Below are 15,363 nucleotides of genomic sequence, written 5' to 3'. Positions count from 1 at the left end.
GTTGAAAACGGCCGGGAGAGCGGTGTGCTAACCACATGCCACTCCATATCCGCATCCAGTGACGTCTGTGGTCTGAAGATCACACGGCGGTCGATCGGCAGCGTTGGGCCTTCACGGCTGTACAGACGGAATTTATTTAATTGGTTCAAATGGCTCTGAGCACTATGGGACTCAACTGCTGAGGTCATTAGTCCCCTAGAACTTAGAACTAGTTAAACCTAACTAACCTAAGGACACCACACACATCCATGCCCGAGGCAGGATTCCAACCTGCGACCGTAGCGGTCTCGCGGCTCTAGACTGCAGCGCCAGAACCGCGCGGCCACTTCGGCCGGCGAATTTATTTAATTCTAAATATTTTTCAGGTTGCTGTCCTACGAAAATTTTTTCTCCAGTGAAATGCACTACTGGCCATTAAAATTGCTACACCACGAAGATGACGTGTTACAGACGCGAAATTTAACCGACAGGAAGAAGATGCTGTGATATGCAAATGATTAGCTTTTCAGAGCATTCACACAAGGCTGGCGCCGATGGCGACACCTACAACGTGCTGACATGAGGAAAGTTTCCAACCAATTTCTCATACACAAATAGCAGTTGACCGGCGTTGCCTGGAGAAACGTTGTTGTGATGCCTCGTGTAAGGAGGAGAAATGCGTACCATTACGTTTCCGACTTTGATAAAGGTCGGATTGTAGCCTATCGCGATTGCGGTTTATCGTATCGCGACATTGCTGCTTGCGTTGGTCGAGATCCAATGACTGTTAGCAGAATATGGAATCGGTGGGTTCAGGAGGGTAATACGGAACGCCATGCTTCATCCCAACGGCCTCGTATCACTAGCAGTCGAGATGACAGGCATCTCATCCGCATGGCTGTAACGGATCGTGCAGCCACGTCTCGATCCCTGAGTCCACAGATGTTGACGTTTGCAAGACAACAACTATCTGCACGAACAGTTCGAAGACGTTTGCAGCAGCATGGACTATCAGCTCGGAGACCATGGCTGCGGTTACCCTTGACGCTGCATCACAGACAGGAGCGCCTGCGATGGTGTACTCAACGATGAACCTGGGTGCACTAATGGCAAAACGTCATTTTTTCGGATGAATCCAGGTTCTGTTTACAGCATCATGATGTTCGCATCCGTGTTTGGTGACATCGCGGTGAACGCACGTTGGAAGCGTGTATTCGTCATCGCCGTACTGGCGTATCACTCGACGTGATGGTATGGGATGCCATTGGTTACACGTCTCGGTCACCTCTTGTTCGCATTGACGGCACTTTGAACAGTGGACGTTACATTTCAGATGTGTTACGACCCGTGGCTCTACCCTTCATTCGATCCCTGCGTAACCCTACATTTCAGCAGGATAATGCACGACCGTATGTTGCAGGTCCTGTACGGGCCTTTCTGGATACAGAAAATGTTCGACTGCTGCCCTGGCCAGCACATTCTCCAGATCTCTCACAAATTGAAAACGTCTAGTCAATGGTGGCCGAGAAACTGGCTTGTCACAATACGCCAGTCACTACTCTTGATGAACTGTGGTATCGTATTGAAGCTGGATGGGCAGCTGGACCTGTACACACCATCCAAGCTCTGTTTGACTCAATGCCCAGACGTATCAAGGCCGTTATTACTGATTTCTCAGGATCTATGCACTGAAATTGCGTGAAAATGTAATCACATGTGAGTTCTAGTATAATATATTTGTCCAATAAATACCCGTTTATCATCTGCATTTCTTCTTGGTGTAGCAATTCTAATGGCCAGTAGTGTAAATCTCGTGTCTACTTGCTGACGATTATTAGGCACCATAACTTTGGGTTTTCTTGGGAAAGAAATTTCTCTCCTTTTGGTTTCGATGCAGCAAGATTTTGAGAAATTTTGCAATAAGGCCAGTACCATCGAATTCTTGTTTGGTCTTCTATGATCCCCACCGTTTCTAAAGACCAGAAATTTCGTAGAATATCATCTGTTAGCATCGCTGTCTCTAAACTGATGTAGTTCGCCTGCTCAAGGTTTGCCATGGGGCTGATTTGCTCCCGCTAAGAATCCAACTTGGAATGGAAGGTTCCAGTAGAATGAATGATTTTAGTCGAATCGGAGGGGAATCCTTAACTTTTTTCCAGCAGCAAACTGCTCGGATAAGAATCTCAATGTAAAGGTCTTTCGTATCATCCTTTGAGTCTGCTAACTGAAGTCTTCTGGTGTGCACTAGTTTTTTTATATCGGGAAGTACAGTTGGGTTACGACAAATGATTATGAGCTTTCAGTTCAGTCACACACGTCGTGGAATTTGCCCAGATCCCCTTTAGTGTGAATTCTATAACCATACGGTCCGCTGAAGGAGCGGATGGTACGTCAAATGCGCTGACAGATAGATCGCGATCTTCTATATTTCTTAAACCTAGCTCATCAATGAGGAACTTGGAATTGAACCTTGGCTAACTACAGCTATCCAGAACGCAACAAGTAAGTCTGCTGAATCCTCTGGGTCTGCTGACCCAAACTCGAGCTGTCTGAAGATAAGTAAAACCTGCTAAACTTTCGTCGACTTCCCCTACAGAAGTAGTGGCTGACATTCTGAGAAGGTTAAACAGAGCTAGCAGTGTCAGTTCAGAGGTCTTTGTGATGACGTTTCTTGCACCTAGAACAGGTGATCTTGCTCTTCTTACTTCAGTTTCCAGCATTATGACCTCGAGTTAGACATAATATAAACTTATAACACTACAACAGCGTATTTAAGTAGCTTATTCAATCAAATACCAAGTTTGGCTTAGTACATACGATGCCCCAACAGAACAATTAGTCCTGTCACGGAAAAGCCACGTATAACACTTTCTTCTGCTGCTGCTACACCATAACCTTAAAGTAGGAGTCAGTTTGCAAAACAGAATTATTTTGTTATAGTAATTATGGTATAACGCATCAGAACAGTGTTACCCTCTGAGAGGAATTTTGTTGTTTGACCGTGTTGTACCTAACGGAGGTGGCTTATCGGAAGTGAAAGTCAGAATTACGTAAATATTCGAAAAGTAACAAACAAAATTTTGTTTATCTGCACTGTTTAACTGATAATGGAAAACGGTCGCCAGCCTAACTAGGCAAAAGAATGATTAACATTCTCGTTGAAGAAAATAGTTATCAGTAATTTTAACGGATAAACACAACCTATACTTGGCCACAAGCGAGTGCAATGAACTCTGACACACTCATATGTTTGCGGTAAGGGTGAAACTAACAGTTGGAGCAGCACAAACTATTTGCAAAATTATAACAGGTACAGAAAAACACTATCACTTTCAGGGCTTACACAAACTTAGTGGTCTTTATACTGTTAATATGCACACAAGAGAGACAAACACTTAGCAAACAAGAGTGTATAACGTTTCACAACTGCAGCTTTCTCACTTTTACTACATCGAAACACAATGTTAACAAAATTGTAAGAAACTGACTCACCTTTTAGAATTTACTACAGATATCAAGGTGATCGTTAGCTAAGCAAAACTTTAGAAGCCTCAGCCTTAAGAACTTTTAATTTTGCATTTGGCAACAGCACTTTAAATCAGCAGTTTTAATAGTAAAATTATTTTCAGCAAACAACATTTACTTTAGCTCACTCTCTTACCACATTAACTTTAACTTTCTTTTTACTAAGTTCAAGAGGCATTAATTAGTATAACATTGGTCATAAAAGTTCTTTCAGTAGGGATACTCGGTGATTACTTTAGTTCCAACGGAAAGGAACCTGAGAGGTGTTATGATGAGGAGAAAAGTCAAGGTAGGTACATAAATTCAGATATAATTTACCTTATATTTCAGCACAATAACACATCCATTAAGCTGATCCTTCACTGTACATCATTATAGTATTACGTTACAGTGATTGCGCAACGTGGTGGCGACTGCATGTTGGTAGGTGGATTCGCAGACTGAATTGCTGGACTCTGTCATTTCTTGGTGGCGCCGACAGATACAAATTCCTGAATAGTTCCAGCTATTTATCCATCCATCCGAGGCCTTAGAAAGAAGCAGGAAAAGCCTCTCTCGGAATCAGCACAATATGCATCCTTTACATGGCAGTGCATGGACTCGTAGCTCATCTCCGACTGCTGGCTCGTCCCCGACTCGTAGCTCGCCTCCGACTCATAGCTTGTTCACGACTGACTATCAGTTCCACCTTTTCCACCTAGGCCAACCACAATTTGCGCGCGCTACACAGTTCCGTTCCCGAGGGGAACCACAACAACTCTTACATATAGAATAGCTAAGAGCCCTAAGTAAGGATCAGCAATTTACATAACAGCAACCAAATGCATTAAATAAAACAAAACATTTACACATATTGACATCTCTACAAAAAATTATTCACACAAAATTACAATTATATATAGTAAGTTTTGTTCCCTCCAAATGGGACAAAGAATATAAATGACAGTTATGCTACACAGCATACAATCAAATCATGACATCAAAGTTTTAACAAAGAAAGGAGTATTCAGTTTTGTGTTATCTATTCAAACAAACACATTTACAGAAGCACAGCAATGTAACATTAAATGGAACAAAAGCAAAATAAATCAGCACAGCATTAGAGCTATGGTGTTACAAACTAACAATTATGTTGCTTTACTTTATCGATACATTGTTGGCTGTCAATAACTATCTTGCAGAATTGGTGCCAATCAGAGCGAGCTTCGGAAAATACACAATATGTCTGAGTTCTCGTTGAGGTTTTCGCGTGTTTTTAGCTTGCTTTGAATTTGTATGAAGTGTCGCTGCAGAGTGTGTGAGGTTAGAGGATGGCAGATATTCTGCACGTATCTTTTGTGTTGTAAGAGCACCATGAACTTGTTCTTCCAAAACGTTCGGTAAGCTCAATACGTCTCTTTCCACTTCTTCGGTTCCTCGAGCTTGGATAACCCATTTACGACACATTTCAGCAGGAAATGCTCTCTGAGTGTTTAGAGTGATAAATTTACCGTATGCTGCGATGTCTTCTCCTTGGGCACGCAGTGTTTGAATACGATCGTTACATTCCAGGAATGTACTGTTCAGCATTTCAGGTGTCGATGGCTATACAGGCTTTAGCACATCCAAACAATCGAGGCGCACCTGTATAATGAGATTACTGTATCCGTACTGCTTTAATAAAATTTTGTGTGTGTCCTCATACGTGTTAACTTTATAGGCATTCCATCCAGTAACAATTTCGGTTCTCTTGACAGATACCTTGCAGGAAAACATGTCTGTTTATTATAGAAAGTGATGGGTCTTTATCAATGGTCTATTCAATTTCTGACACACAAAACGGCTGTAATCGAAGCTGATGTTGCCCAACAAATTGATAGGCGTGCCGCATGTACTTTTGTCCACAAATGTTGGTGAATGCCAACACACATAAGACATTTTGCTGAAGCCTTACTACTTCGGGCAGTTGAGAACAAGGAAGAAAGGCGCAAAGAAGAAGTGCGTGGATGGTAGGCCTACACAGGCTGATGGTGGAGGTATTACTCTGGGGAGAGCATATGGTTGTTTCAGAATGGAGAACCAAACATCTGAACTCCATCAGTTTTGTGGACGAACGCTTGATCTCTTCATTGCAGACAACTCCTGCATCCCTTCATTAACATAAGCAATGTACGGTTATCTGTGGCGCACAATGACCAATTCAGAGTTGACGTGCAGACCCTCACCTTGGTGCCAACACCATCGAAAGCATCGGTCATCGTGGGAAGGAAGGAAGATTTAGATTTAAAGAGCCACCGTCATTAGAGACGCAGCAGAAATTCGTATTGGGCAACGACTGAGAAGGAATGCGGCACCAACAATGAGACAACTGACTCATCCTGAAACAACCCCACCTCACCTAGACGAAAGACCATAACAAAAGACAACGACATAAAGTATAACGCACCAAAACCCATATCCAAAACACCGCAACGGCTCCACACTGCACAAAACACACAAGTATCACACAGAAAAACACAACATCAACACACACAAAACACGACAAAAGAGAACAAAAACAATCATAGACTAAGGAAAATATTGTAATACCCAACTCCGAGTACTGTAGTAACAGGAAAGGAGAACCTGTAACGTAGAAGTAAGCGAAAACACAAAAGTACGAACCTTACAACACATAACACTCCTGCACAAGATAGCAGGGATAAAAATAAAAAACAATGTAAACCGTTACTGAATGATACATCACTTATCTATTTTTACTTATATTTCAATTATTTTAATATATAATGTTATCAATCACTTATTTATATGTTAATGAACCAAAAAAACAATATTATGTATAGCATGTATTCAAAAATATAACTAAATACACTCCTGGAAATTGAAATAAGAACACTGTGAATTCATTGTCCCAGGAAGGGGAAACTTTATTGACACATTCCTGGGGTCAGATACATCACATGATCACACTGACAGAACCACAGGCACATAGACACAGGCAACAGAGCATGCACAATGTCGGCACTAGTACAGTGTATATCCACCTTTCGCAGCAATGCAGGCTGCTATTCTCCCATGGAGACGATCGTAGAGATGCTGGATGTAGTCCTGTGGAACGGCTTGCCATGCCATTTCCACCTGGCGCCTCAGTTGGACCAGCGTTCGTGCTGAACGTGCAGACCGCGTGAGACGACGCTTCATCCAGTCCCAAACATGCTCAATGGGGGACGGATCCGGAGATCTTGCTGGCCAGGGTAGTTGACTTACACCTTCTAGAGCACGTTGGGTGGCACGGGATACATGCGGACGTGCATTGTCCTGTTGGAACAGCAAGTTCCCTTGCCGGTCTAGGAATGGTAGAACGATGGGTTCGATGACGGTTTGGATGTACCGTGCACTATTCAGTGTCCCCTCGACGATCACCAGTGGTGTACGGCCAGTGTAGGAGATCGCTCCCCACACCATGATGCCGGGTGTTGGCCCTGTGTGCCTCGGTCGTATGCAGTCCTGATTGTGGCGCTCACCTGCACGGCGCCAAACACAACACGCATACGACCATCATTGGCACCAAGGCAGAAGCGATTCTCATCGTCTGAAGACGACACGTCTCCATTCGTCCCTCCATTCACGCCTGTCGCGACACCACTGGAGGCGGGCTGCACGATGTTGGGGCGTGAGCGGAAGACGGCCTAACGGTGTGCGGGACCGTAGCCCAGCTTCATGGAGACGGTTGCGGATGGTCCTCGCCGATACCCCAGGAGCAACAGTGTCCCTAATTTGCTGGGAAGTGGCGGTGCGGTCCCCTACGGCACTGCGTAGGCTCCTACGGTCTTGGCGTGCATCCGTGCGTCGCTGCGGTCCGGTCCCAGGTCGACGGGCACGTGCACCTTCCGCCGACCACTGGCGACAACATCGATGTACTGTGGAGACCTCACGCCCCACGTGTTGAGCAATTCGGCGGTACGTCCACCCGGCCTCCCGCATGCCCACTATACGCCCTCGCTCAAAGTCCGTCAACTGCACATACGGTTCACGTCCACGCTGTCGCGGCATGCTACCAGTGTTAAAGACTGCGATGGAGCTCCGTATGCCACGGCAAACTGGCTGACACTGACGGCGGCGGTGCACAAATGCTGCGCAGCTAGCGCCATTCGACGGCCAACACCGCGGTTCCTGGTGTGTCCGCTGTGCCGTGCGTGTGATCATTGCTTGTACAGCCCTCTCGCAGTGTCCGGAGCAAGTATGGTGGGTCTGACACACCGGTGTCAATGTGTTCTTTTTTCCATTTCCAGGAGTGTATAACTTATGTACAATAAATAAAAGAAACTTGTAAACCTCTGGCTCATGAAGGGCACTGAGATAAGCCTTAAAACAGCCCACCCTCTCCCCCCCCCCCCCCCCCCCCCCCCTCAGGAGAAGGAATGAAACGTACTTAAAAGAGAGAGAGAGAGAGAGAGAGAGAGAGAGAGAGAGAAGGAATGCAGCCGCGTTCGTTTCTAAAGCATCATCCACAGCAGTTGCTTTACAGAGTACAATGAAACCGCCGAAAATCTAACCCTGGTTGCCGGATACGGATTTGATTCCACGTTCTCTCGAATTCAAGTCTACTGTCTTATTTGCTTCACCACCTGGCCTAGTAAAATTATCATTGAACGACAGTTCAGAGCTTGTTACGCGCTGGAACAGTGTGACCTTCCACGCTTGCACTACCTGCCTTTCGCCACACACGGATAGCTTGTAAAACCCATGCCTCGTCGAGTACTTGTTTCCAATTTTATGAGAATGATCTTTTTCGGCGATAAACTTGTGTGAATTGCAGATTGGGCATTTGATAGTGTAGTATACATGCACAGTAAAAATGCATCTCAGAAGTTGTGAGATGTTCCACAATGCTGCCTCTGACATGTCATACCTAGCAGTCGCCGAATCTGGCAGTCGACTAGACTTGCATCTTGCATCCGTTTAAGACATCAACCTTCATCAAATACAATTAAATACTGCAATTCTTACATCTAGTTCTCACTGTCTTACAGTAGACTACTTTCTTTCCTAAGTGTTACGGTATCTGGTGACGGAAATACACTAAATGTGTATGGACGTATCTCCAACTTTACACGTTGACAATGCATCTACTGTACCCTCATTCAACAACGCTAAGAATTCAACACACACAAAACAGGACAAAACTCTACCATCTGGTGAGCGAGATGTATGAGACAGGCGAAATACCCTCAGACTTCAAGAAGAATATAATAATTCCAATCCCAAAGAAAGCAGGTGTTGACAGGTGTGAAAATTACCGAACTATCAGTTTAATAAGTCACAGCTGCAAAATACTAACGCGAATTCTTTACAGACGAATGGAAAAACTGGTAGAAGCGGACCTCGGGGAAGATCAGTTTGGATTCCGTAGAAATGTTGGAACACGTGAGGCAATACTAACCTTACGACTTATCTTAGAAGAAAGATTAAGAAAAGGCAAACCTACGTTTCTAGCATTTGTAGACTTAGAGAAAGCTTTTGACAATGTTAACTGGAATACTCTCTTTCAAATTCTGAAGGTGGTAGGGGTAAAATACAGGGAGCGAAAGGCTATTTACAATTTGTACAGAAACCAGATGGCAGTTATAAGAGTCGAGGGACATGAAAGGGAAGCAGTGGTTGGGAAAGGAGTGAGACAGGGTTGTAGCCTCTACCCGATGTTATTCAATCTGTATATTGAGCAAGCAGTAAAGGAAGCAAAATAAAAATTCGGAGTAGGTATTAAAATTCATGGAGAAGAAGTAAAAACTTTGAGGTTCGCCGATGACATTGTAATTCTGTCAGAGACTGCAAAGGACTTGGAAGAGCAGTTGAACGGAATGGACAGTGTCTTGAAAGGAGGATATAAGATGAACATCAACAAAAGCAAAACGAGGATAATGGAATGTAGTCAAATTAAATCGGGTGATGCTGAGGGAATTAGATTAGGAAATGAGACACTTAAAGTAGTAAAGGAGTTTTGCTATTTAGGGAGTAAAATAACTGATGATGGTCGAAGTAGAGAGGATATAAAATGTAGACTGGCAATGGCAAGGAAATCGTTTCTGAAGAAGAGAAATTTGTTAACGTCGAGTATAGACTTAAGTGTCAGGAAGTCGTTTCTGAAAGTATTTGTATGGAGTGTAGCCATGTATGGAAGTGAAACATGGACGATAACTAGTTTGGACAAGAAGAGAATAGAAGCTTTCGAAATGTGGTGCTACAGAAGAATGCTGAAGATTAGATGGGTAGATCACATAACTAATGAGGAGGTGTTGAATAGGATTGGGGAGAAGAGAAGTTTGTGGCACAACTTGACTAGAAGAAGGGATCGGTTGGTAGGACATGTTTTGAGGCATCAAGGGATCACAAATTTAGCATTGGAGGGCAGCGTGGAGGGTAAAAATCGTAGAGGGAGACCAAGAGATGAATACACTAAGCAGATTCAGAAGGATGTAGGTTGCAGTATGTACTGGGAGATGAAGAAGCTTGCTCAGGATAGAGTAGCATGGAGAGCTGCATCAAACCAGTCTCAGGACTGAAGACCACAACAACAACAAGAATTCAAGATTAAACGGAGAGTCTCTGCGGAGTTTGCAAGTGATAATGAGAGAGAACGGCAAGTTGAAGCTACGAATTTGCCCGTGGCGATTCAATTTATGCTTTTGTAGTTATTTCCAAGCAAAAAGATTATTTCTAATCTAAAAGTTATGTTTTCTGTTAAAAAGCGAAAACTGCGTCTAATTAGAATAGAAATCGCCTGGCTGCACCACTGTCCGAGTGACTCTACGAGAACGATGTCTTAGTTGTTCAATCAGCTGCCTCGCCCTTACCGATCCCTTTACTCATAACAATACCATAAAGGAAGTTTAAGCACATCAGCAATCTTATAAATTTCTGTTTCTGTCACTAAGCGGTGTACTTCTCGTCTGTGGAAGGAACCCTGTTCTTCAGATATCATAGACATTGGTACAGCACATCAAGTAACGTCGGCAAAAATGAAAAAAAAGTTTAGTTTTGAAAGCGTCATTCGCGAAATTAATTTTGTACCGTCAGGCAATGTAAAGTTCAGAATTCAATTCGTTCTTAGCAGTTTGCTTAAAAGACATTTCATCCGAAAAGTTCGCGAAACTGTATTCCATAAACAAATTGCTAGGTCTGTGATACTCAGCAGAGCAACTAAAGAGAGTTCTTCCATAGTGAGTCGAACAGTCGTCGAGCCAGCTAATCGTTTCTGGGTCGACTTGCATCTCAAGGCTAGCGAGAATATTAGCATTAAACTGTGGCCCTCACCTCAGCTACCTTATCGACGTAATAGATTCGCAACTAGATGCATGACTGGGTCGCACAAGCTGAGCCCAGTTGACCTCGAATTTTTCTCATTAACTCTAATTTATAATCAAATAATCACTTTCAATTTTTTTGAGGTTTAAAGCCCTTGTGAGGTAATTAATGCCAGATGTTCGAACTAAATCGTTACGTAAGCAAAAATGGTTCAAATGGCTTTAAGCACGATGGGACTTAACATCTGAGGTCATCAGTCTCCTAGATTTAGAACTGCTTAAACCTAACTAACCTAAGGACATCACACACATCCATGCCCAAGGCAGGATTCGAACCTGCGACCGTAGCAGCAGTACGGTTCCGGACTGAAGCGCCTAGAACCGCTTGTCCACAGCGGCCGGCTGTTACGTAAGCAATGAAGTACAATCTCAGGCAAGACTGCTGATGACACTAGCTTGGTAGTAAAGGATGTTGTGTGCAACAATGACTCGGTTTCAAACAGTGCAGTTGATGACATAAGTTCATGGCTTGTAGAAAATAAACTAGCGCTAAATCACAGTAAGACTCAGTTTTTACAGTTTCTAACAAACAATTCAACAAAACCGAACGTTTTAATTTCACGGAATGAGCATATGATTAGTGAAACTGAACAGTTCAAATTTCTAGGTATTCAGATAGACGTAAACTGTCGTGGAAAGCCCACGTTCAGGATCTTGTTCAAAGACTTAATGCTGCCATTTTTACTGTTCGAACGGTATCTGAAGTAAGTGATCGTTCGACACCAAAGTTTGCTTATTTTCATTCGCTTATTTCGTATGGTATTATATTTTGGGGTAACTCTTCCCATTCTAGAGGATCTCAGGAACGGGCGGTTCGGGCAATAAGAGGTGTAAATTCGCGAGCCTCTTGTCGACCCGTGTTCACTAGTCTGGGTATTTTGACATTGGTCTCGTTACAATATTCGCTTATTCCCAAGGATAAGCAGCTTTCACTCAGTTAATACTCGGCAGAAATCCAGCCTGTATTTGGATCGGACTTCCATAACTCACGTGCAGAAAGGTGTGCAGTGAACTGCTGCATCCATTTTCAATAAGGTACTACAAGAATTCAAAAATCTTAGCAATAATCCACGTGCTTTCAAATCGAAACTGAAGAGTTTCCTCATGGTTCACTCCTTGTATTCTGTCCAGGAGTTCCTTGAAAAATTAAACTGATTATTATGTTATATTGTTGATTGGGTTTACTTAAACTTATCACTTGGGTTCATAAACATTTTATTTTTATCTCTTGTTACTTTTACGTTGTAATTTCATGTACTGACACGTTCCATGTCCTTGGAGATTTGCCCCTCGATTTGGTCCTACTGAACTTGAGGTGTAAATAAATAAATAAGACCATGCAATGGATGGATAAAATAATATAGAGAATGATCAGATCGGAAGATACAGTTTCCTTAGCTGGTATTGCCAAATGACTACACTCCTGGAAATTGAAATAAGAACACCGTGAATTCATTGTCCCAGGAAGGGGAAACTTTATTGACACATTCCTGGGGTCAGATACATCACATGATCACACTGACAGAACCACAGGCACATAGACACAGGCAACAGAGCATGCACAATGTCGGCACTAGTACAGTGTATATCCACCTTTCGCAGCAATGCAGGCTGCTATTCTCCCATGGAGACGATCGTAGAGATGCTGGATGTAGTCCTGTGGAACGGCTTGCCATGACATTTCCACCTGGCGCCTCAGTTGGACCAGCGTTCGTGCTGGACGTGCAGACCGCGTGAGACGACGCTTCATCCATTCCCAAACATGCTCAATGGGGGACAGATCCGGAGATCTTGCTGGCCAGGGTAGTTGACTTACACCTTCTAGAGCACATTGGGTGGCACGGGATACATGCGGACGTGCATTGTCCTGTTGGAACAGCAAGTTCCCTTGCCGGTCTAGGAATGGTAGAACGATGGGTTCGATGACGGTTTGGATGTACCGTGCACTATTCAGTGTCCCCTCGACGATCACCAGTGGTGTACGGCCAGTGTAGGAGATCGCTCCCCACACCATGATGCCGGGTGTTGGCCCTGTGTGCCTCGGTCGTATGCAGTCCTGATTGTGGCGCTCACCTGCACGGCGCCAAACACGCATACGACCATCATTGGCACCAAGGCAGAAGCGACTCTCATCGCTGAAGACGACACGTCTCCATTCGTCCCTCCATTCACGCCTGTCGCGACACCACTGGAGGCGGGCTGCACGATGTTGGGGCGTGAGCGGAAGACGGCCTAACGGTGTGCGGGACCGTAGCCCAGCTTCATGGAGACGGTTGCGAATGGTCCTCGCCGATACCCCAGGAGCAACAGTGTCCCTAATTTGCTGGGAAGTGGCGGTGCGGTCCCCTACGGCACTGCGTAGGATCCTACGGTCTTGGCGTGCATCCGTGCGTCGCTGCGGTCCGGTCCCAGGTCGACGGGCACGTGCACCTTCCGCCGACCACTGGCGACACCATCGATGTACTGTGGAGACCTCACGCCCCACGTGTTGAGCAATTCGGCGGTACGTCCACCCGGCCTCCCGCATGCCCACTATACGCCCTCGCTCAAAGTCCGTCAACTGCACATACGGTTCACGTCCACGCTGTCGCGGCATGCTACCAGTGTTAAAGACTGCGATGGAGCTCCGTATGCCACGGCAAACTGGCTGACACTGACGGCGGCGGTTCACAAATGCTGCGCAGCTAGCGCCATTCGACGGCCAACACCGCGGTTCCTGGTGTGTCCGCTGTGCCGTGCGTGTGATCATTGCTTGTACAGCCCTCTCGCAGTGTCCGGAGCAAGTATGGTGGGTCTGACACACCGGTGTCAATGTGTTCTTTTTTCCATTTCCAGGAGTGTATTTGTTGCGGAGCCTTTCCTTATTAAAACGTTTTCATGTACTGTGCCTTATATTTCGAATTCCTCTGTTGCGGGTATTGTGAAAGGGAGGCTTTTTATAGTTACAACGAGGCATATTGTTTTTCATAAACAGGATGTTTCAAAACTTGACGTCAAAACTTCGGAAATGGTCTCCTCCTGTAACAAGAAGGGAAGAAGGCTACTTCAATATGGGTCCGGAAATGAGTCATTACAGATTTATTCTACCCTCAGTTGCTACAAATTACAGTGTACGTCCGTAACGCCAGCTGGTACACTCTAGTTTCGTATTGCAGGAAATGTTCAAAGCGACCTTTTCCTGCCTGAATACAGGCGTTGATTTGTCACCTCATTGACTTCTGCACACGATCAAAATTGCCTGGTGCAGTTCGTACTGTCTGACAGGTTGCCACCATACGTGCCTAGGGAGCAACTTAGTCCGCAACAGCAGTCGAATACACAAGAGACTTAACGTATCCCCACGGGTGGAAGTCCAATGGGTTTAAGTTGAACCACCTCTACCTACCCAGGTGCTCGGAAAAATGCGTATTCAGGTGCCTCCGGGCATACAGACTGAAATGTCCGGGAGCACCATCGTGCATGAAATACAGTTTTCGACGGAATGCAAATGGTATGTCTTCTTAGTATTAAGGCAATGCAGTACGCAAGAAATCTGACCATTAAGTCTCGCTGGAAGGACGAAGGGTCCCAACAAGCACCCGCCAACAACAGCTGCCCAGATTTTAATGGAGAACCTCTGTTGGTGAGACGATGGGATGGCTGCCTGGAGATTTGTCCGCTCACACGTGCTGGTTATGCAAGTTCTGGATTCCTTCCTTTGTAGGTGTCGCTTCATCTGTGAATAAAACAACAGCTGCAAATTTGGGCTTCACAATACTTCGCTGCAGGAACCACTAACAGAACTATTGGAGGATAATGCTCAGAAGACAAGTCTTGTAAACGCTGCAGATGGTATGAATACAGCACGTTTTCACGTAACCGTCTCCAGATCTTCAAGTGCGGCATATTCCTTTACAAGCCTAACTGTCTTGTACTGATTACAGGACTTTCCCCCCACAGCGCTGAGTAGACCATCTTCTTGCTCTCTAGTTGTACGTCTTGATCGACCTCTACTACCTGGTGGACGTGTGAAACTTCTGTATTCACAGAGGTGGCGAGGAATTCCTTCAACTGTCTTTCGGTCTGGTAATCTGTCCAGTGGATAGCTTTCCTGGTACAAGCGACTTGCCTCCATCCGCCAGACCGTAAATGCAATGCATGGTCGCGAGCTCTTGGGTGGTGTACGTTTCCAGATTGCAAACCACCGGCACAGGCAATTACAGAGCTCCCCATACACACCTATGCTAATGACTACGGATATCTTTACCGCCCCTAGCACTTAACGTGTCACGTCAGAACAGATTGCACACCACAACTGCTAACCTCGGATATTCCGACAGATACGTATTTAACTAGCGATCACTGTACTGTTCCCAGTCCGCCTGCTTAGCTGAGTGGTAACATGTTTGCCTCCAATGCAGCGTGCCTGGGTTGTAGATTTTCTCCGCACGTGGACTGGGTGTCGTGTTCTCCCCATCATCAACGACACTGAAGTCACCCAATGTGGCGTCACCTGAAGTAAGAATTGCACCGGGCG

The sequence above is a fragment of the Schistocerca nitens genome, chromosome 3 (genome assembly GCF_023898315.1).
Source record: "Schistocerca nitens isolate TAMUIC-IGC-003100 chromosome 3, iqSchNite1.1, whole genome shotgun sequence".
Lineage (NCBI taxonomy): Eukaryota > Metazoa > Arthropoda > Insecta > Orthoptera > Acrididae > Schistocerca > Schistocerca nitens.
Note: the sequence above shows the minus strand (reverse complement) of the source record.